We start from the raw sequence: 23,629 nt of genomic DNA on the forward strand, positions 1-23,629 counted from the left end.
GCTCCCTATGGGTGGCAAAAGAAATGCTGCAGCCCATAGGGATCTCCTGGAACCCCAATACCTTGGGTTCCTATGTACCATATACTAGAAAATTATAAGGGTGTTCCAGTGTGCCAAATAGAATTGGTAAAACTGGTCACTAGCCTGCAGTGACAATTGTAAAGACAGAGAGAGCATACGCACTGAGGTTCTGGTTAGCAGAGCCTCAGTGACACAGTTAGGCACCACACAGGGAACACATTCAGGCCAGAAACTATGAGCACTGGGGTCCTGGCTAGCAGGATCCCAGTGATACAGGCAAAAACAAATTGACACACAAGTAAAAATGGGGGTAACATGCCAGGCAAGATGGAACTTTCCTACAATAGTTTGTCAGCAACTAAACGTGGGAAAAGGGAAAGTGGTGAATTTGAGTCACATTGGAAGAGCAGGGGTCCATTCAGCAGAATGAAACTGGATTTCATTGAAATGCCAGCATGTGGAGGTTTGAAGCACATTTTGGTGATTGTGTTTGTCTTTAGTCACTGGATTGAGGCATACCCTACAAGAAGAAATGACAGCCTCACAGTAGTAAAGCTGTTGCTTAGGGAGTTGATAGCACGTTTTGGATTCTGATCTCTTTAGAATCAGATAGGGGAACTCATTTCAATAACGAGGTGATTAAACTCTCATGGGCAGTGCTAAACATCGAGCAAAAGTTGCATTGTAGCTATTACCCTGAAACATCAGGACTGGTGGAACAGATGAATGGTACCTTGAAATCAAGGATTGCAAAGATGAGTGCAGCTACAAATCTGAAATGGCCAGATGCATTGCCTTTAGTGTTGATGTCGATGAGAAACACACCTGACAGGAAGACAGGGCTGTTGTCCCATGAGATCCTCATGGGCAGAGCAATGAGATTAACAGCAGTTCCAGCCAATGCACTTGTAAATATTACAGATGATATGGTGTTGGACTACTGCAAGGGTCTGGCTGATGTGGTTCGCTCTTTCTCTGAGCAGGTGCAGGCCACCACCCTGCCACCCATCAACTATCCAGGTCACAATCTGAGAGCCGGAGACTGGGTCATTGTCAGAAAGCATGTTCGCAAGACTTGTTTGGAGCCGGGTTGGAAGGGTCCTTACCAGGTGGTGTTAACAACTACGACAGCTGTGAAGTGTGCAGGACTCCCGAACTGGATACACGCGAGCCATACAAAGAGAGTGGTATGTCCACCAGATCATGAAGAAGTGTTGTTGAAGGTACCAACAACAGTGAAACAGGTTACTGCACCTGAACCAGAAAAAGAGCCAACAGAGCCTGAAATCAAACCAGAGCTTGTGGAAGATGGTTCCATTACCCCTGTAAGAGACGAGAGTGAAGAATTACAGGAAGGTGTGCAAGAACCTATCTCGACGGATACAACAGGAGAGCCTAGCTCAGCAGAGGTTGTCCCAGAAGCAGATGGTGCTGAAAAGCAGACAAAGCAAGTGCCAGACCAAGAAGGTGGATCTAAGTCAAAGTGATCCAACTCCTCCTGAACCTGTTGCAGGTCCATCAAGAGAAAACACCATTAGGAAGGAGAAGGAGAAGAGTCCAATCCTGAGAAGAATATTGACAGAAGGAACAACGAAAGGAGATAGTTGGCTTGAATCACAGATTAGGAAGAAAAAGGAACTGGTCATAACTGAAACCATAGAGGAAGAAGTGGATACTACAAGAAAAGAAGAATTAGTGAAGAAGAATTAAGTGGTGACTGAAGGTTGAAAAGAAAGAGACTAGCAAGTCGACGTTACGCAGATCCTGAATGGGCGTATGCAACTACCAATGAATGGCAACACAAGTTTATGTCTTTTTGTTTTGATAGAGAAGTTCCAAGTCAGTATTTTGATGTAACCTGAAGGTGATCGGGAAGCTGAATTGTTCAGCTGATCTGGAAAACTTAAAAGAGATGTTTTGAAAATAATGCTGGAAGAGACATTGATAACCTGATTTGACAACTGAAACCCGGATGTGACAAGCTGCTAATCGATTTTGACAAAGGGAAAGGGGTTCCTGGATGTGAAACTGAACTGTGAGAAAATACATTTTCCTTCATTTTTGATTTTACTGCACTTTATCTAAGAGTTACTTCTGCTTCTGCTTTCTGATTCTTTACAGATCATGGCTGAGCTGAATAATCAAGATAGAAATATTAGGCGCTGTAGATACATGAGTATTGGATTGGCAATTATTTGTGGAGTAATGTTTATAGTGATGATTGTGGGAATGTCTGCTCATGATATGAACAGAGCTAATATTACTCTTGCTTCTGCAACAACTACATGAACAGCTTTAGAGAGGTTTAAGTTAGATGAGAAGTACTTGCATGATTATACTAATGCTCAAGGAGAGCCAATTTCTGATTTTTTCTATTGCTTGTTGAGTGAGTATGTTGAAACGATGGATGCGAGGAATTGTCTTGTGTGTACGCAAATTCCTTCATCACTAGAAGAAGGTGTTATGTACCATAGTCTTCCGCTGACGTATGGAATAATCTGTAGTGTGCTACTAACAAGATGCTATAACCAAAAGTACATACAGTATTTTGATTCAAACCACAATGTAGTGTTTTCATTTGCTCCTATTATTAGGTATCTGAGTAAAATAGCTAGGGAGCATGATATAGTACTAGTTAGGGCATTATTTGAGCCTACACTAACCTTTGGGACAGCCTATGCACATCGTAATAACTTGACATGCTTGCTTACACCTTTAGAGAAGAGCTTCATAGGGCATACTGATGATAGGAGGAAGGCATTAAAGGAAAAAAGAGAAAAAGGTTTAGAGAAAAGCACTTACAAGAATGATTATGCACACTGCTATTAAAACACAAGGGAAATTAGCATTACATGCATTACATGTAGGAAAGTTTTGTGTACATATAGGCCAAAATCACGCACTGACACATTATTTGTTTGAACGAGTGAATGTAGGCATGTGTTTTTGTTTCAGAGTAAATGGACTTTTAAGCTGAATGGTCAGGACCCTACAATTCCTGGGATCTACTATATTTGTGGACTTAATGCTTATTACAGTCTTCCTAGAGAATGGTATGGGACATGTTATTTGGGGATAGTTTTCCCTAAAATTTACCAGATAGATGACTTAAAGAAGTTTCCGAAATTGACCGAATTACATCATAAGCAACAGAGGAGGGAAACCTCTTCTGCAATTGTGGGAGATATCTTTGGTGCAGTGATTCCTTCAGTGGGAGTCATTTTGAATTCGATCAAAATATGAAAGTTGTCTACTATTGTGGATAACATGCTGACAAATTTTACAGGGGCAGTACTCCTGATAGATACTGAATTAGCCGCGGATAGAGCTATGACGCTTCAAAATAGGCTTCCTTTAGACATTCTTTTAGTGAAAGACGACGGAGTCTGTAGGATGATTAATGCTAGGCATTGTTGTTCCTATATCCCAAATAATGATAAGGAGATAAGAGACTTACTCACTAATCTGACTAACTCAAGTAAGGATTTGAAAGAATTGAAAAAAACAGGTGTTTGGGAAAAGGTTGGAAAGGGTTTGTTTCAGTGGGAAATTGGCTTAGTCAAATTTGGAATGGGGTATTATTAAAACTTATACAAGAAATATTAATTGTGATTGCTTGCACAATAGGATTATGGGGTGTATATATAAATTATGTCAAAAGATAAAATTGAAAAGATCTAAAAATAATCAAAGGAGAGAAGAACAAAACAGGGAAATAATTTATAGGGAAGACTTAAGAAGGAGGCAAAATACAGCTGAAACAGAACTATGAAATGTGGGTAAACGAAAGGTGTGATGACATATTTAGTCATCATATAAGGGTCTGTTGACGCAGATATGCTAATTAAAAATTATTAATGAATGCATATGTGTTTTGATTAATGAAAAGTTCATAGAGAAATAAATCTTAGAGACAATAATGTGCACGTTTGAAAATGTGCCCACGGAGAATGGCAGCCAAGTATATGAAAGTTGTACTAAAATGATTAAAATTGTATGAAATAATGAAAATGTATAAGAATAATGTATTAATATGTCATATTGAGATGTATAACCTATGTTTTGCATTACTGTATGAGGCCTGGAAAACTAGGCCACAGCTTCGGAGCTGTGGCCTAGTTTTCCAGGCCTCATACAGTAGCTGAACAATTAGAAAATGCTGGAAGAAAGTGACAATGCTACCCTGACCCTGTACCACCCCATGTTAAAGTTGCTTAGCTAGAATTTTCTGCAATGTACAGACGGACAGAAGATGATGAAGTCAATTTGATACAATTATCTGTAGAGTAGGCTAAATGTACTTCCCCAGGGCTTGAACAATGAGAGCACTGACTGAAGAGGAACATGCAACATTTTCGATACCTGAAGAGCCGGTTGATGAAGGCATCGTACAGTGGACCAATCCATGCTAGATATGTAGAATAAAAAGTATTGGGTAACGTCATATATGGAAGACTAATTAACCAATTAGGAATTAGGGGGATGGACTGAAAAACTCTAATAAAAAGTCATGACAAGGGGCTAAAACTTCAGATGCGAGGGCAAATTCGAGTTGCGAAGGGTGAATGCTGATATCGTCAAGAGACGCGGTTCGAGATTCTGTCATTGGGCTCATGCTCTTGAGAGCCTGATGCGTTGCTGATCTATTGATGACCTGAAGACGAAGACTGACTTTGTTGCTGATCCATTTTCGTGGAAAGGTAGCTATGACAATGTGACTGACTAACTTTGTGCCTTTTCTTCTAGGTACCAACTGCGCTGTTTTATAGTTTTTCTTCTAGCTAGATGTTTTCCAAATTCATGTTTTCTAAATTGTTTTTGCATGAAGTCCCACATGCTGATGCTAATCTGGGTTAGGCAGGTTTACTATGAGTGACGTTGACAGTGACAATGATTGACGAACTGACTGCTGAACTCTGCTATTAATGTTGTTATATCCATTTTGTTGGCTTATGCTGAAGCTTTTGAACATATGTTTTCTTACGTTCTGATTAGATTGTGCTATACGTGGTCGCTAATAAACGAATTCTGAGCTGATTAAATAAAGTTTGAGTTAACCAATGCATTCGATTTGTAATTAATAGGGTAACAAAAATTGTTAAACGCTTTATCGAGTTGTGGTTATTCATGAAATGTTGGTTATAATTGTCTATTAACTAATGATTTTCTTAGTGGTTAATGATTGATTACATTGATTATTGATGCCACTGGTCACTATGTGATTAGGAAACTCCATGCAATTCAAACGGTTCATCTGCCTTTATGCGTCCCCTTGTAAGTTTACTTAAGGACCAGGCGCATTTGCAAAGGCAAGCCCACAAACAAGGGAAAGTGATGGGCATGTGGTGGACGTGATTAAAGGCCCACCAATAGATCACAGCAGTCCAGACGTGCAGCAAGGCATCAAGCCTTATGGTTTCTATAGGCTAAGAGTTACCAAGGAGACGTGCTGATGTGGGTCGATGGACATTTGGACCCTGTTAAGATGATTTCATCAACAATCAATAAACAACAGAATTATCTTCATTAGCGTCAGTAAATACATGAACCGTGACCCATTTAGTCACGAATAACCACACCTTTAGTATCTGTTAGAAGTTTATTTCCCTAAATTAACAATGCTAAAATCACAAAAATTAGTCTCAAAACCACATGATAAACATATAGGAATAATACTGGTTAACCAATTTGTTAAAAAAAATCTCAACTTAATTAGAGCATTTATGACCAGACTCTCAATAGCTGAAGCACACATTAATAGCAAAAGTAATTGTGCAATGGAAATGACATACATTGAATCAACAATTAAATAACATCAGATTGTTAGGCAGGGGATTAGAGAAGGTCCTCACTAACCCAGATTAGCATTAGCATGTTGGGCTTCCCGCAAAAGTTTTAGTTGACACAAATTTGGAAAATATCTATCTATGGCTCTATCAAAAGCAGCAGTTGGTACCTAGAAAACAAAAGACAAATCAACAATAAACATTTACATCATTATACCTGTCCTTAAGGATCAGCAAGCAGTGTTGATCTTTGTCGGGCAGACATCAGCATTGGGGCATGAGAAGGGGAGGGAAAATGGTTCAGAATCGTGGACTTTATGCTCCTAAAACCATTAGGAAGGATATCTAAAGAAGACACCAAAGCGCTTCAGGCTCTAAGCATTGAGGGCTAAAGTAACCACCAGCATCATCGCATGGAGCATAAGAAAAATAAACCCTGACAGCAAATACCAGAATGTCAAAAGACTGCCTGGTGTCGGAATGACAGGGTGTCAAAGAGTGTCCGGTGAATCTCAAAGAAGAGTGTCTGAGGACTCAAAAAAACAGTGTGGTTAAGTTAAAGTTATCCCACGTTGTCATTGGTCAAGAGTATCAGGCAATAAACATTAGTCCAATCAAATTTATTTTCCAAATCTAAGATATAACTAGACAGTTTTTTGCAGGTTTATGATTGGCCGTTCTCCGTCTGCGCATATTGTTCGATACATTAAGAATCAATTTTTACATCCTTCCCTCCTTCTGTTAGTAGGTCCATTGTTAGTTCCTGGGAGAGTTGCTTTCCCATACGCTTTGAGTTAGCATTCGTAACAGTTTGAGAACATTCAGATTTTACACACATTTCCTCGAGAGAATAAGATTTTGTTACTACAAGCTTCGGTCAACCTTAAGTTAATACAATGCATTTGTTATTCGGCAAGCATGAGATAATTTTACTAACGTTAAATTTTTCAATATTTGTCTGTGCATTCATTTAGGCCTAGGCCTCCCTAACTCGAGGCCTACAGTTAGCATAAGCAAATTCATAATGTTTAACTGTAAGCATGACATATTACTGCATTTTAACTTTCATATAAACTCTAAATACGCATTAATATACTTCTAATGAATATTCTCGTATTAAATGGCAGCCAATCAAGTATGCACATTTTCGAGTTGCAAGTTATTTTCTATGTTAATTCATTTTCTATGTAGATTCAAATACAGAAATACACAAAATAATTATTACTAATAATTTCAACGCTCACAATCCCTCCTCTGATAACTAAATATGTCATCACATTTACATTTAATATACATTTATTTATTTTAGTATGCAATTTTTCAAAATTCTGTTTCTTTCACATTTTTATTAATCCTTTTTTCCCTTTGTATTTTCCCTAAATAATTTTTCCATTTTAATTTCTTCCCTCTTCTGATTCTTTTGCAATCTTTTCATCTTATTCACATTATACAATTTACGTATTCCCCATATTCCAATTAAGAATATTATACTAATTAATGTTGCTTGTATTATTTTCAATAATATCCCTTTCCCCAGGTTGCCAAGCCAATTTTCCAAAGAAGCAATGCATTTGCCAACATTTTCCCACAAGCCAGGTTCAGTTAGTTATTTTAAATCATCCTTATCTTTAGTTAGAATGTTAGTAAAGCTTCTAATTGTTTCGCTATTGTCTGATATATACGCACAGCAATGTTGCAGACTAAGCAATTTACAAACTCCGCCCTCTTTTGCTAAGAGGATGTCTAATGCAAGGCGGTTCTGAAGAGTCACCACTCTTACCGCAGCTATCTCTGTGTCTATTAGGACAATGGCTCCTGAAAAATCTGTCAACATGTTTTCCACAACAGCAGACAACTTTAAAATTTTAATAGAACTCAGCAAGACTCCCACTGAAGGAATTATTGCTCCAGATATGCCTCCAACAATGCCAGAAACTGATTCACGCTTTTGTCTTTTTTGATGTGATTCAGTAATTTTAGGTAATGCACTCAAGTCTTCAAGTTGGTACATTTTTGGAAAAACTATTCCCAAGTAACATGTGCCATACCATCCTCTAGGAAGACAGTAGTTTTCATATTGCCCACAGATGTAATAAACTCCGGGTACCGCAGGATCCTGTCTGTTTAACCTGAATGTCCATTTACTCTGAAACAAAAACACATGACTATGTTCACTCATTCCCACAAACACTCTATCTACTGAAGATTGAGGTCTATATATACACAAAGCTTTCCTACATGTTGCACATCTAAAGTTAATTTCCCTTGCTTTGTTAGGTCACTAAATGTATGATAATTTCCTGGCTTCCTTAAAACTAATCCTTTATCTATTTTCACCTTCATTGCCTTCCTTCTATCATCTGTGTGATCTAAGAAGCTCTTTTCTAATGCTGTCAGCAGTCATGTTAAATTGTTGCGGGCGAATGCAGTCTCAAAGGTCAATGTAGGTTCAAAGTATCCTCTCACTAATTCTGTGTTATTATTTTTAGCTACTTGTAGGAAAGTGCCCTCTTTCTTGGCATGGTAACCACCATTTTCTGCCAGTTGTCAGTATGTTTGACTGTGTTTGACTGTGTCTATTGGGTTCCTGCTAACCAGGACCCCAGTAGTTTTGCTCTCTCCTCTAAATTGTACCTTTGTATTCCCACAATTGGCATTCTGGTCCCCCCATGTAAGTCTCTAGTATATGGTGCCTAGGTACCCAGGGCATTGGGATTCCAGGGGATCCCTATGGGCTGCAGCAGTTATTCTGCCACCCATAGGGAGCCCATGCAAGGGGTTACGCAGGCCTGCCATTGCAGTCTGCATGAACTGGGTGCACACACCTGTTTCACTGCAGACCACTGCACCAGGGCACTATAAGTGACCCCTATGGTAGGCCCTCTCAGCCCAGAGGGCAGGGTGCAGGTACCTGTGTGTGAAGGCAACCCTGTACCAGCCGAGGGCATAGCTGCATTAGCAATATGTCCCTACAGTGTCTAAGTCCATTCTTAGACATTGTAAGTAAAGTGTGGCCATATTAAGTATATGGTCTGGGAGTTTGTCAAAACAAACTCCACAGTTCCATAATGGCTACACTGAATACTGGGAAGTTTAGTATCAAACTTCTCAGAATAATAAACCCACACTGATGCCAGTGCTGGATTTATTACAAAATGCACACAGAGGACATTTTAGAGATCCCCCCTTGTATTTTACCCAGTCCTTCAGTGCAGGACTGACTGGTCTGTGCCAGCCTGCCACTGAGGAACGAGTTTCTGACCTCCTGGGGTGAGAGCCTTTGTGCTCTCTGAGGCCAAAAACAAAGCCTGCGCTGGGTGGAGGTGCTTCACACCTCCCCCTGCAGGAACTGTAACACCTAGCAGTGAGCCTCAAAGACTCAGGCTTTGTGTTACAATGCCCCAGGACACTCCAGCTAGTGGAGATGCCCGCCCCCCCCCCCCCCCCCCAGACACAGCCCCCATTTTTGGCGGCAAGTCCAGGGAGATAATGAGAAAAACAAGGAGGAGTCCCCCCCTCAGCCAAGTCCACCCCTAAGGTGACCAGAGATGAAGGGACCCCCCTCCTTTGAAATCCTCCATTATGTTTTGGAGGATTTAGCCCAGTAGGGATAGGGATGAGCTCCCCACCTTAAAGGGAGGGAGCACAAGGAGGGTCTAGCCACCCTCAAGGACAGTAGCCATTGGCTACTGTCCTGTGACCCAAACACACCCCTAAATTCAGTATTTAGGTGCAACCCTGAACCCAGGATTTCAGATTTCTTGATGACCTGAACAAGAAGAAGGACTGCAGACCTGAAAGCCCCGCAGAGATGACAGAGACATCAACTGACTTGGCCCCAGCCCTATCGGCCTGTCTCCGGACTCAAAGAACCTGCAACAACGATGCATCCAGCAGGACTCTGCCAACTCAGGGGACTGCCCTGCAACCCAAAGGACCAAGACATTCCCGAGGACAGCAGCTCTGTCTGAACATTGACGAAGAAACCATATTTAAAGGGACTCCTGCCTCACTCCGGAAACGTGAGTCCCCAACCCTATGCACCTGACGCCCCCGGCCCGTGTCCAGAGATACCAACACTGCAGTGAGGATCCCCAGGTGACTGCCACGATGTAGAAACCCTGAGAAGACCTCCCTGCACTCCCACGGTGACGGCTGCAGAGAGAATCCAGAGGCTCCCCCTGACCGCGACTGCCTGGTAACAAAGAACCCGACGCCTGGAAGAAGCACTGCACCCGCAGACCCCAGGCCAGAGAGAAACCAACTACTGGTGCAGGAGTGACCAGCAGGCGGCCCTCATCATTGCCCAGTCATTGGCTGGCCCGAGAAGCCCCTCTTTGCCCTGCCTGCATCACCAGAGTGACCCCCGGGTCCCTCCATAGCTTTCAATACAAAACCTACTTTGCACACTTCACCTGGCCGCCCCTGTGCCGCTGAGGGTGTATTTTGTGAGCCTGTTTGTGACCCCTCCCCCAGTGCTCTACAAAACCCCCCTGGTTTGCTCGTTGAGGACACAGGTACTTACCTGCTAGCAGACTGGAACCAGAACACCCCTAGTCTCCATAGGAGCCTTGGTTATTTGGGCCCTACTTTGACCTCTGCACCTGACTGGCCCTGTGTTGCTGGTGCTGGGTGTTTGGGGTTGACTTTCACCCCCAACAGTGCACTGCCTATGCCCGGGAGATTGAACTTGTAAGTGCTTTACTTACCTGATAAAGTAACTTGTACTTACCTCCCCCAGGAACTGTTAATTTTAATCTGTTAATCTGTTAAAAGTGTCCACTTTTAAAAAGCTTATTGCCATTTTTGACAAAACTGTGTATATTACTGTTTTAATTCAAAGTTCCATATTTACCTATGCCAAGTACCTTACAATGTATGTACTTACTTGAATTCTGAGTCTTGTGGTTCTAAAATAAATTTAGAAAAGAAAATGTTTCTATATGAAAACCTATTGGCCTGGAGGTACGTCTTTGAGTATGTGTTCCCATTCATTGCCTGTATGTGTACAACAAATGCTTAACACTACCCTCTGATAAGCCTACTGCTCGACCACACTACAACAAAATAGAGCATTAGTATTATCTAATTTTGCAACTATTAACCTCTAAGGGGAACCCTTGGACTCTGTGCACACTATCTCTCACTTTGAGATGGTAAGTACAGAGCCAACTTCCTACAGTCTCTAGCAACATTTGTTGAGCAAGAACCTGAGCAAATCCATACACCTTTCTTAAACATTATACGATTCAGGGAATGGGTTTAAAAAGAGATTATTTCGGATACAACATTTTGGAATGCATGCTTATGTCATAGAGTGCTATTACTTTCTAGGTTCCTTTCTTTTTTGCTTCCTAGATAAAAGGAAAGTTTGGTTGCAGGAATAGTGACTCCTGTGATCCTTCAGTCAGTTCAGCTTTAGTATTTCTTAGGAGTAAAAGACTGGGACGAGGACGGTAGGACGTAGGGAAAATGCCCCATTTACTTACCAGTAATCTTCATTATCCTTAGTTCGATAGTCCTCTGCACTGCCATTGCCCCCTCCTCCCTTCCTTGAGCTGGTTACCTTAGAGGGCTTGGTAGTTCAGGAAGAGGCGTGAGCCTGCCCATGTAGTATAAACCCTTTAAGGAGTGTGACTCCCTCATGTCCACTCGTACACCCTGGTTTTAGACCTTTACAGAGTTGGGATCACCTCAAGAGTAAATAAGTGTGACGAGGACTAACAGACTATGGATAATGAAGGTTACTGGTAAGTAACCGGGACATAAACTGCCTTTTCTTGCTTTGAGAGCATGTTTACTTGAATGGCCCAACAAATGGACTTCTTCTTGCTTTTTATTTGCAACCAAAAGAAATATCTTTTACGAGACCATTCATAAATTATGTTTAAGGTAGAATCAGGTGGGTCAGTATAAACTCAACATCTCAACTCCTTATGTGCAGGCGACATGGGGCGGTCCCACTGGTGGGCACTTTTTTTTTTACATTGAAGGATGTTTTTTTCTCCTGGAGGCCCGCCCCTCATGGGAAAAAGTGGCAGACAAAAATGTCTTTGGTGTAGGGGTTGCCCTCCCCCAGTATATGGGGTCAACACCCATAGGGTGTATCATATAATGAAAACAATACTTTTGCTTCCCCAGTGGGTACCATTGTGAAAGCAAAATTATGGTAATGAATTGATGTTCTATGAGGGGTAGCCCCCTGTGTGACAAGGGCCGACCTGGGGGGGGTGATTGTGATTGGAAAGCAAAGTGGAACTTTTATGGCTAGCTGGTCTAAGAGTGATGTTCTGCTCCAGTACAGGTTTTTTGCTTCTAATTCTAGGATTTATAGTCCTGTTTGTAATGCAGTAAACAAAACTACAAGTCCCATTATTCAGAGAAAAAAACGTAACTCGAGCAGCACATTAAGCATGGCACTGGGAAACTTGGCAGGACTGTTTAGGCATGCTTCTCCCAGGGTAAAAAAAGCAAAATGTTTGTTTTTCCTTAGGGGTTTGACACCTTTATCCACTACCAGAATGCGGTAGTTGCTCTGTGCAGTCACTGCAATGTGGACGGAACATAAGAGACATTGTCACAGAGTACCCTGTGTGGCAAAAATAGAAATTCTTGAGTAGGTTTTGAAGTGCCCTTGACGAACATGTTTTAGTTTCAAAGGTAGATATGCTCGGCCAGTTGAAAGAATGTGGGCCATGAAAGACAGTCTCAGACACCCCAAACTTGCACCCACAAACTGGCTGGAGTTAACAGTGAGTGCACTATTGGTGCATAAAACAGATGTATCTTCTGGTAGCTAGCAAAGGAAGGCGTCAATAAAGGTTCACTTGAAAAGTTTACATGATTGGTCAGGACTTTGATGTGTCCATGTAGCATTTTGACACATTTTCTATTGCTGGCACTAGGCCTACACACACATGTGAGGTACCATTTTTATCGGGAGACTCGAGGGAATGCCTGGAGGATGCACATTTGTGGCTCTCTACAGATTACAGGAGTTTTCCTCACAAAAATGTGAGGGAAATGTCTTTTGGTCAAAGTTTGAGGTTGGCAAAGGTTTATGTGTAAGAAAACCTGTAGAGAGCCTCCCAAGTCACCCCACTCTAGGAATCCCCTAGGTTCCTGGTTTGGAAAAATATCTAGGTTTGCTAGTTTTTCATAGATACTAGGGCCCTCATTATGACAGTGGCGGTAAAAACCGCCTACCGCGACGGCCACCAAAAGACCATTGCAGCGGCTACCAGCCATCTGCCGTATTATGACCACAGCCAGATTTCCGCCAGAAGGATGGTGGAAATCTAGCTGTGGCCATGCCGGCGGATGGCGGTAAGGTGGTGCTGCTGCCAGCAGCAGCGCCACACCAGTAGGCCGCCACCGGCAGTATTATGACCAATAATAAGGCCTGCTGGTGTTCTGCTGGCAGACGCTACTGCTGGCAACAGCGCCCCGTCCCGTCTCCTGCTGGAGGACCCCCTAAACACAGGTATGTGGGTGCTACGACAGGGGGTGGAGGGGTGGGGGTGTTGTGTGTGTGTGTGTGTGTGTGTGGGGGTGTGTGAATGTTTGTGCGTGGGTGTATGCGGGTGTGTGTTGCGTGTGCATGTATGGAGGTGTGAGTGCGTGTATGTTGTGCTCTGTGAATGCGTGTCTGCTTGTATGTATGAAAGTGTGTGCGGATATGTGTGTGAATGGATGTATGCATGCATGGATGAATGTGGGATTGGGTGTATGTATGCGTGTGTGCGTGTGTGAAGGGGGGCGTGAATGTAGGAGGGTTTTGGAGAGGAAGGGGAGGTGGGGGGGACTCTGGGGAGTGGGGTGGAGGTGGGTAAGACCTCTATCAGGGACAGGGAAGAGATTCCCTGTCACTGATAGTGCCTACCGCCATAGTTTTTGTGGCGGTAAGGGAGATTGATATCTCCAGCCCGGTGGCCATTACCTCCATGGCGGTCGGTGCGGTACATTGGCGCTTTGGCTTCAGCCAAACCGCCAATGTCATAAGATAGTGGAAAGTACCGCCAGCCTGTTGGCAGTACTTTCCACCATATTACCGCCGACCGCCAGGGTCGCAATGATGGCCTAGGTTTCCTTAGATGCTGGCTGAGCTAGGGTACCAAACATAGAGCTGCCCAGATTGGAAAAAAGGTTCATTTTTAGTGGAAAAATGTGATGCATCCATGTTGTGTTTTGGGCTGTTTCCTGTCGCGGGCACTAGGTTTACCCACACAAGTGAGGTATCTTTTTTATCAGGACACTTGGGGGAAGGCCTGGTGGAAGGAAGATTGTGGTTCCCTGCAGATTAAAGAACTTTCCATCACAGAAATGTGAGGAAGATAAGTATTTTAGTCAATGTTTGAGAATTACAAGGGATTCGGGGTAAACAAAAATGTGATGAAACACATGGAAGTTAGCCTACCCTGGACACCTCTAGGTGTCTAGTTTGAAAAAATGTATAGGTTGGCTAGGTTTCCTTAGGTGCCGGCTGAGCAAGGGTCCAAAATCTAGAGCTACCCACATTGTAAAAAAGGGGTCAATTTCTGGTGGAAAATGGGATTTATCCATGTTGTATTTTGGCCTGTTTCCTTTTGCCGCCACTAGGCCTATCCAGACAAGTGAGGTATCATTTTTATCATAAAATTTGAGGGAATGATGGGTGGAAAGAAGACTGTAGCTCCCTGCAGATTCCAGAAGTTTCCATCACAGAAATGTGAGGAATATGTGTTTTTTTGTAGTGGAAATTTTAGGTTTGTAAAGGATTTTGGGTAAAAAAGAACTTGGCTAAACCCACACAAGTCAGCCTACCCTGGATACTCCTATGTGTCCAGTTTTCAAAAATATGCCGTTGACTAGTTTTTCCTAGGTGCCGGCTGAGTTAAGGTCCAAAATCTAGATGTACCCACAGTTTTTGGTGGAAAAATGGAATGCTTCCATGTTGTGTTTTTGGCCGTTTCTTTTTGCAGCACTAGGACTACCCACACAAGTTAGGTATCATTATTATCAGGACACTTGGGGGGGTGCTTGGTTTAAGGAATGTGGTGAAGCCTACACAAGTCAACCTACCCTCATCTCCCCTACATGTCTAGTTTTTAAAAATGTACAGGTTGCTAGGTTTTCCTAGGTGCCGGCTGAGTTAGTGTCAAAAATCTAGAGCTGCCCGTAGTGGGATACAAAGGGTCAGTTTTCAGTGGAAAAATCAGAGGAGTCAATGTTGTGTTATGGGCCATTTCCTATTGCTGACATTGGACCTGCCCACACAAGTGAGGTGCCATTTTTATCGGAAGACTTGGGGGGAATGTCAGATGTATGGAAGCCTATAGCTCTCTGCATATTCCAGAACTTTCCATCACAGAAATGTGAGGTAAATGTGTTTTTCTAATCAAGGTTTGAGATTTGCAAGGGTTTCTGGGAAAAAAATGTGGTGAGACCCACAAAAGTCAGCCCACCCTAGATATTCGTAAGTGTCTAGTTATCAAAAGTGTACAGGTTAGCTAGGTTTCCCTAGGTGCCAGATGAGTTAAGGTCCAAAATCTAGAGCTACCCCAATTGGAAAAATAAAAAGATTCAGTTTTTGGTGGAAAAATGTCATGTGGCTATGTTGTGATTTGGGCTGTTTCCTGTCACGGGTACTAGGTCTACCCACACAAGTGAAGTACCATTTGTATTGGGACTCTTGGGCGAATGCCAGGTGGAAGGATTTTGTGGCTTCTCACAGCTCCCAGAACTTTCCACCACATAAATGAGGAAAATGTGTTTTTCAGTCAAAGATTCAGGTTTGCAAGGGATTCTGGGTAAAACAAAACGTGGTGAGACCCACAGAAGTAAGGATATCTTTTCCTCTATTTCTATGCCACTACTTTCTGCGCCACTTTATGCTACTGCACTCTACAACACTACTCTGCAACACTGCATTCTCTGCCACTTTACTCTGCTCCACACTTCTGTGCTCCACTGCCCTCTGTGCCACTGGACCACTCTAATCTACTGTGCACCATTGCACTCTCTACCACTTTACTCTACACCTCTGTACTGTACTAGGCACCACTGTTCTCTAAGTCAAAGCACTCTACTATGCACCACTGCACTCTGTTCTCCACTCCAGTAGAAGCAACTCCACTCTGTACCACCCCCCTCTACCCCACTACTCTATGCACCTCCACCCACCTCTACCCTGCAGCAGTTCACTCTGCACCACTTCACTCTACTCTGAAACAATCTACTTTACACCAGTGCCTCTATGCCACTCTGCCCTGTGCTTCAGCACTCTACACCACTCTATGCCACTGCGCTGTATGCAAGTCTACTCTAAATCGCTGCACTCTACCCAGCGTACTCTATACCACGTTACTTAATGCCAATGCACTCTACGCCACTGCACTCTACGCCACTATACTCAACTCTGCAACATTTTATACCAATGCATGCCATGGTACTCTACACCATTACGATCTAAGTCACTGCACTCTATGCCACTCTATTCTACATAGTACCACAGTACTGTACGCCACTGCTCTCTACAGCATTCTACTCTGCAACACTCTATGCCACTGCAGTCTACACCAGTGCACGTGATGCCACTATACTCTGACACTCTACTAGACTACACTCTCTGCCACTGAACTCTATACTATACTACTCTGTACCACTGCACTCTGCCATTGCACTTTAAACTGTACCACTCATCTCTAAGCAATACACACTGTCACTGTAATTTACTCGGATCCACTGCATTGCACTCCACGCAACTCTACGCTACATCTATGCACTCTATCCTGCACAACTCCACTTTACTCTGCACAACTTCACTCTACTCTGAGACAATCAACTCTATGCCACTACACTACGTCATTCTACTCCACCCTGCACTACTCCACTCTCCGCCATTGCAATCTTCACCACTTTACTTACTCTATGCCACTCCACTGTACACCATTTTACTCAAAACCAATGCACACTAAGCCACTACACTCTATGCCAATGTACCCTGTACCATTGTACTTTACACTGCTTCACTCAGGGCCACTCTACTCCACTCTACAGTACACCACTCTAACTCCTCACACCATTAAACACTCCTATTCATAGCATTTGTTGGCTGTAGATACATATGCTTAGCATACTCTTGCCATCTAATGTTGGGCTTGGTCTTTTGAATCTTGTTTTTCTTCAAATTCAAACAAGTTCTTTGAGTTATGAGGTATAGTGACTCCTTATATAGTCCTATCGGGCAGGTTCATTGGCTCCTTTGTTAAAAAAGATTTCCCACCATCTGATTCAGACGTTGAACTCGGTGCTCCGTGACAGAAGCTTGATTCCTACCTAGAGGTCCTTGCAGCACCCTGTTCTTTTTCGACCATCAATGGGACCTCAACAATTACTACACCAACTGGTTTTACCTCAAATTTACAATCTGACTAACTAGGCTTGGACCCGGTTTTGACACATCATTGTGCTTTTAGACATCAACTGCAGTGACGATAAACTCCATATACTCTATGACATCGAGCAATGGAAAAGACTCCCTTTAGTATCTGTTTTAAGTGTCATTCCAAATATTCCAGGCAGAACCACAACAAAGTGTGCTACCTGTCTGTCCCTGGAACACGATGAAGTGTTGTGTGAGGTGTCTGGCTTTTCGCTTGAAGAAGACTTTTTGGCAACAAAGAGAATGTTGTTGGACCCACTCCACCATGATGAAGCATACAGAAGTTGTAACTAATATTTTAGAGGAGCTGTCAGCAGAGTCACAACAAGAAACGGAGAACACCGAGGCACATGAGGTGCAGATGGACATACCTATACTGCTGACTAGTGATAACGAATCAGAACCTTGATAGGTAAACTTACAAGGAGACAAGTCTAGGCCAATGAACCTTTTAACCACGTTTGGAGACTTCCCAGAATGAGATATCCTTTAGCATCACAATCAATATGTCAATAACTCATTCACTATAACTAAGCATTTAAGCTAATCAATCACATTTAATATAGATCAATACAGTAAACGCACAATGACCCCTCAGCCATGAATAACCACACAAATCTATTTATGTGTTGGGATATTTATTCCCTATTAGTTACAATCTAATATCATATTCTTTAGTTTCAATATCAACAAGCACGTCAAAACCACTATAACTTGGCAATCAGAGCAAAACCTTATCAAAGCATAGATCATGAACATTTAGAATGAAGCACGACGTTAATATGAATTTAACTTTAGCAGAGTATCCTTAGTACATTATTCAACAAAGCAAGAATTTAGTCATTTGTCTATTTGCATCCGATATTAGTGTACTCCTTAACTAACTTCGAATTAGCATCAGCATGTTGGGCTTCATGCAAAACAATTTGGCAAACACAAATTTGGAAAAACATCTAACTATGGCCTCTATCAAAAGAGCAGTCGGTACCTAGAAAGAAAAGGCAAACAGACAATTACAGCTTCATTAGATAGTTACCCATCTGAATGAATCAGCAAACAGCGTCAGTCTTCATCCTCAAGACATCAGTCGATTCACCATCAGCAAGGATAGGATAGGCAAAGTCTCAGTATGGCATAGCTAAGAATAAGGCTCTTCTCTCATAAGGAGGAGAAGTAAGTATCAGGCAAGAACGAACAGAGGATGGTTTAAAGTATTAGAGCGGCAAAGTCTCAAAGTATAGCTAATAGTTTCTCGGTTGAATGGCAAGGAATGGTGAAGAAATGGCAAAGAATGCCCAATTTCTCCTCTGGTCAAGCGATTATATCAATAACAGTCTAACAAGTCTCTAATTTCCCATTGGGCAATATTTGGTGCATCATTATCTCTGTCCAATAATTCTCCACACACCTTACTAGAATTTTCACCTAACACAGTTCTCATGCAGTCGATTGGCTCCTGGGATTGATGTCTTTATCTAGTGGCATGTCAGGTAACAAAAGTTACACTTTACGCTCCAGTCAGTAGTTCCATTGTCTTCTCCTAGTGCAGGCAGCCTTGCACCTGTTGCAAATTACACTGTTGCATTTGGCAAGAATGTCTCCTTGAACAAGTCGGGTCCCATGAGAAAGAATTTACTACGGCTACACACACATATCTAGCTTCTGGAAAAGGACAGCTTAGTGTCCTTCAGGAAAACAGCACATTGCACGTTAGAAAAACACAGTTAATATGAGACCAGGCAGCTAGGCCCAGACCTTCGCTATCTAAGGCCTAGTGATTAATTTAGCAAAAACCTGAATACATAACTCTTAATGCTAATGCAAAGTCATACATTAGTACATTATTAATTCATCATTAATCAGTTTCATTAATCATCGTATACATTGGTGGCCACTCCCCGTGGGCACATTTCAAACGCGTACATTGTTTTCTATGTTAACACATTTTCTATGCAGCTTCATTACAGAATATATTGCAAGCTTTTCATGTTAATATTAATTTTAAAGGTCACACTCCAACACTAGCAGTGTCAAGAGATCAACCTTTATGCTTCCACACTAGGGCATGTGAGTACACCGGCGAAAGTCTAGCCCTGCAAAAACAGCTAAGGTGGCTTCCGGAACCCCACTGACCTTAGGCCATGGTGGTTTCTAAAAAAGAGGCTCAGGAGCAAACTCAAGTCCCTCTGCCTGTAAAGCACCGAACAAGCATCAAAGTTTGAAGCCCTGAAAGTCTCCTTGGTGCTGGTACCAAAGAAACCAGACTCTGCACCTTCGAAGCACAGCAATGCGTTGGAGCTGAAACAGCTACCATCGGATCCGAAACCACTTTTGGTGATGAAACACCCAAAGACTCGCTCGGCACGAAACATAATTTGCCAAAACATCATCAACGTCCAAAATTCTGTCAGCGCCAAAGCATACCTTCAACGATGAAACACACAAAGACAATGCTGTTGGAGCCCAAACAATGGCCTGTTCAACCAGTTCTTAAGAAACTTCAAGATAAATTTTGTGGCAAAGGACAAAAAAACTTTGTTTATTAATCCAGACACTGGGAAATTAGGGCCAAAGCCGCCCCCAAATACATCTAACAAACTTCCAAAAAGGAAGAAAACATTTGAAGAACAAATCATTGGACCAGATCCACCTAATGCTCCCTAAAAGAAAAAGGACAGGGGCACTAGCCCCACTGTTTTTCCTCCTGCTTCTCCTCCACCTACTTTTAAGCCTCTACCGCCTCCTCCACCTACATTGCAATATCACCAGTACATACGCAGTCACCAGAGCACCTACTTTCAGAACAACCACATGCATCACCTGCACAGTCATCAACAGGTGACATTGATACAGGGGAGGATTTACTTTATGACAGACCATATTTTCCAAATCCCCAAGGGCAACCAGGTGATAAACAAGACCTATGGGATCTATATAATGTCGTTCTGGTGGAGTATACTGTGTTGAACTGATTATTGATTGCCTATAATCAATAATGGGAATTGATGACAAATCAATAAAGGGAACGCTGCAAGGAGCAACACACACATGCAAAGCCAATGAAAACTGACTTTAATAGAACAATGCCACAATTATACAGAGCATTCGCAATAAGATTTAATTAATTGAGATGTAAAGATTGAAGAAAAGCAGCAGAGTTAGGCCCTAAAACCTCCTTGAAACTTAACTTGCTGGAACACCGGGAAGCCTGATCAGTCTCTTGCTCTCTATCTCTCACCATCCGTTTCTGTCTGTGTGTCTGTTCTTCTTCATTTGCTGGTAGGTGCGGCGGGGCATGGGGATGATGGCTTGCAGGCTGGCGGCAGTTCTGGATGACTCCGTCTGTGAGCTTCCTCGATGTTTGGACCCTTGCGTCTTTTAAACATGTAAAGCTGACTTACGTAATGTTCTGTGATATTTCACTTGCTTCCCTCAGGTTCTGGTGTTGCTATCAATATTTAATATGTTGTTCTTTCTAGTGCCTATCAAGCATGCTCCCAGATTCCCCTATTTTCAGCTCGGTACAGTAAATAGCAGGGGCGTAGGAGACAATACATTTCTGGGGGGGACAGGGACAGCCTTGGGGACTTTCAATCAACCCTATACAAATCGCTTGTTGTTTGCGAACTGCAGGCTCCGATAAATATACACAATCATATATATTTGAAGTGAAATAGGGAGAAAGGAAGGCATGTTTTCACAGTCTGAAAGTATCTTTTATTGTTATTTACATTCACAAAGTAATTAGCTCAAATGTGAAAATAACATGTTGATTAACCTCGCATCTTCATGCACCAAGCAAATAAAGGTAGGAGGGTAAAAAGGAAGAACATACCCTTTGCGCCCCACACCCATCATGCCCCTCATCTCATGCCAATTGGAACTGCACTGGAGATATCAAAAGCGATTCGGTACAACAGCTGTAAACTGTGCTCGGAAACCACAGTTCTAATAACACTTCTACTCCTGTGTGTGATCTTGGGAAGCTCAGCTCCACATTAGTCATAACTAGAAGCATTTCAACTGAAGACGCTCTTGGAGTTACAGGCTATATAAAGATGGATTCTTTAATCTCTGTATAAACTGCAGTCACTAATTTCTTTAGAATCAGCTGTTTGTGATGCACCAAGTCGCTGATTAAAAAGAAAAGACATCAGAAAATGACTATGATAGTGTTATTACAGTCGAGTTCTGACATTTCAATATTTTCTGCCAGAGCTAGCAGCCAAGGTGAAAAGCAGATTAGGTCACAGAGCATAATTAATGCAGCTGTTTAAAGCAAAAAAATTGAATGTTGCTTTTTTTTCTTGTGCTCTACTTTAACAGCTTGGAATGACAGAAGCTATGCACAAAGGTTTTAAGTGGTTTGTGGGAAAGTTGGTGGTGTGATCATGTATTATATGGGGTAGAATACCCCCTGCGTACATAAGGATATTGCAAGTCACCTTGAAGTTCATACCTTATAAACAAGCATTGGCAAAGCCAATAGGTCTCGCCTATGCAAGTTCTATTGCCTTTGCCAATGTGTTTTTGCCATGCTGTACACTAGTACGACTACTATTCATCATGGCTCAAAGTTAATGGCATAAAGGAGAATGATGTGTCATCGACTGGTGTGGCGTAGTGTCATGGAGTAAGTAGAGTGTCCTAGAATGGAGCAGTAAACTAACTTTAAAGGAACAGGGGTCCCTTGAATAAAATGCAACACCACTCCCATAAAAAATAATATTAAAGTAGTATGCAAATGGAATGTGTCATGCATTTGTTCAATCAAAATATAAAAGAGCAAATGCAGTGGGAAAACATCAACAGAGGAAATCGAGAAAGATTGGTATTCAGGCATTACACAAGTTATCTGTAAATGTCACCAATTACAAGAAAAATGTAAAAAGTAACCTATATAGTACAGTGGTTCGGAGGAGGCTGGCCTGGTTTGTAGTGGGTACCTATGGTACTTACACCTTATACCAGGTCCAGTTATCCCTTATTAGTAAAATGTAGGCAGTGTCTAGAAGCCAGGCTCTCTAGGGGTAGCTGTAGCTGAGCAACCAAGGCTTATCTAGGAGACATGCAAAGCTCATGCAATACCACTGTAGTCACACAATACTCACACACATGAAAGAAAATACTTAGTGTTACAAAAATAAAGGTACTTTATTTTAGTGACACAAATGTCAAAAATACTATAGAGACTATACTCCCTTGGGAGATAAGTAATACACCAATTATATACACTAGTATGCAGTAATAGCAATAAAAACAGTTAGAAAACAGTGCAATTAGTGAAAATCACAATGGTTAGAAATGGGCCTAGGGGAAACACAAACCATATACTAACACTGTGGAATGTTAATGTCGGTTTCCCACCTAGGCAAGTGTGGTGTGTAGAGGGAGTGCTGGGAGTATTAGAAAACACCAAAGGTAAGTAATAGAACCCACCTCAGAGCCCAAGAAAGCAGGAGTAAATCACAGTAACTTTCCTATAACACACAAGAACACGAGAAAGAAGATAATGCAAGAACCAGAAGAGACTTCAAGACACAAAGGGTAGATTCCTGGACCTAAAGACCTGTGGAAGAATGGGACTAAGTCCAAGAAGCACAGAAGAGTCCAGGGAGGACAGGAGCCCCTGCTAACCCGAATCTGGGTGCAAATGAAGAACCACTGCTGAAGAACAACAGTCAGTACTGCACGCAAGAAGATGGATGCGGGTTCCTGGTTGGTTCAGATGATATCCCACACAGGATGGATGACTGCAGTCTGGTTTGCCTCGCTGGAGTCTGCCAACAAGTCTTGGCACACGCAAAGCTCACGGTTAGCGGAAAATGGCACTGCCAGGACCAGGAGGGACCTGGTGGACTCTACCCAGGAGGGGGAGTCAGAGAGGGCTCTCAGCAACTCAGAGAGCCCACAGAAGACCAGGCAGTGCACACAGGAGTCCCCCAGCACGGGGACAAAGGAGTTGCAAAAGGAGGCCCACGCAGTACAAAATCAAAGGATCCCATGCCGCCAAAGAACCACTCAGGAAGCTGTTCATCGCAGCAAAGAGTGCTGGGGGCCAGAGCTACATTGTGCACAAAGAATTTCGTAGAAAGATGCCAACAAGCCTTGGCAACTGAAAAACACGTGGTGCACAGGGAAGGCACGCTCTTACCTCCACCAAAGTTGGACAGTAGGACGTCAGGACCATCGGGACCACTTCAGTCCACCACCCGTGATGCAGAATCCATGCAACTCATCAGGAGAGGGGACCCACGCAGATGGTTGTCGTTGCAGAGAGGTGCCGGCTGAAGCAGGGGAGTGACTCCTTCACTCCAAGGGAGATTCCTTCATTCTTTTAGTGCAGGCTGAAGACCGGCTGTCCTCTGAGGATGCACAACCGGGAAACAGCTGCATTTGG

The sequence above is a fragment of the Pleurodeles waltl genome, chromosome 6 (genome assembly GCF_031143425.1).
Source record: "Pleurodeles waltl isolate 20211129_DDA chromosome 6, aPleWal1.hap1.20221129, whole genome shotgun sequence".
NCBI classification, from domain to species: Eukaryota; Metazoa; Chordata; class Amphibia; order Caudata; family Salamandridae; genus Pleurodeles; species Pleurodeles waltl.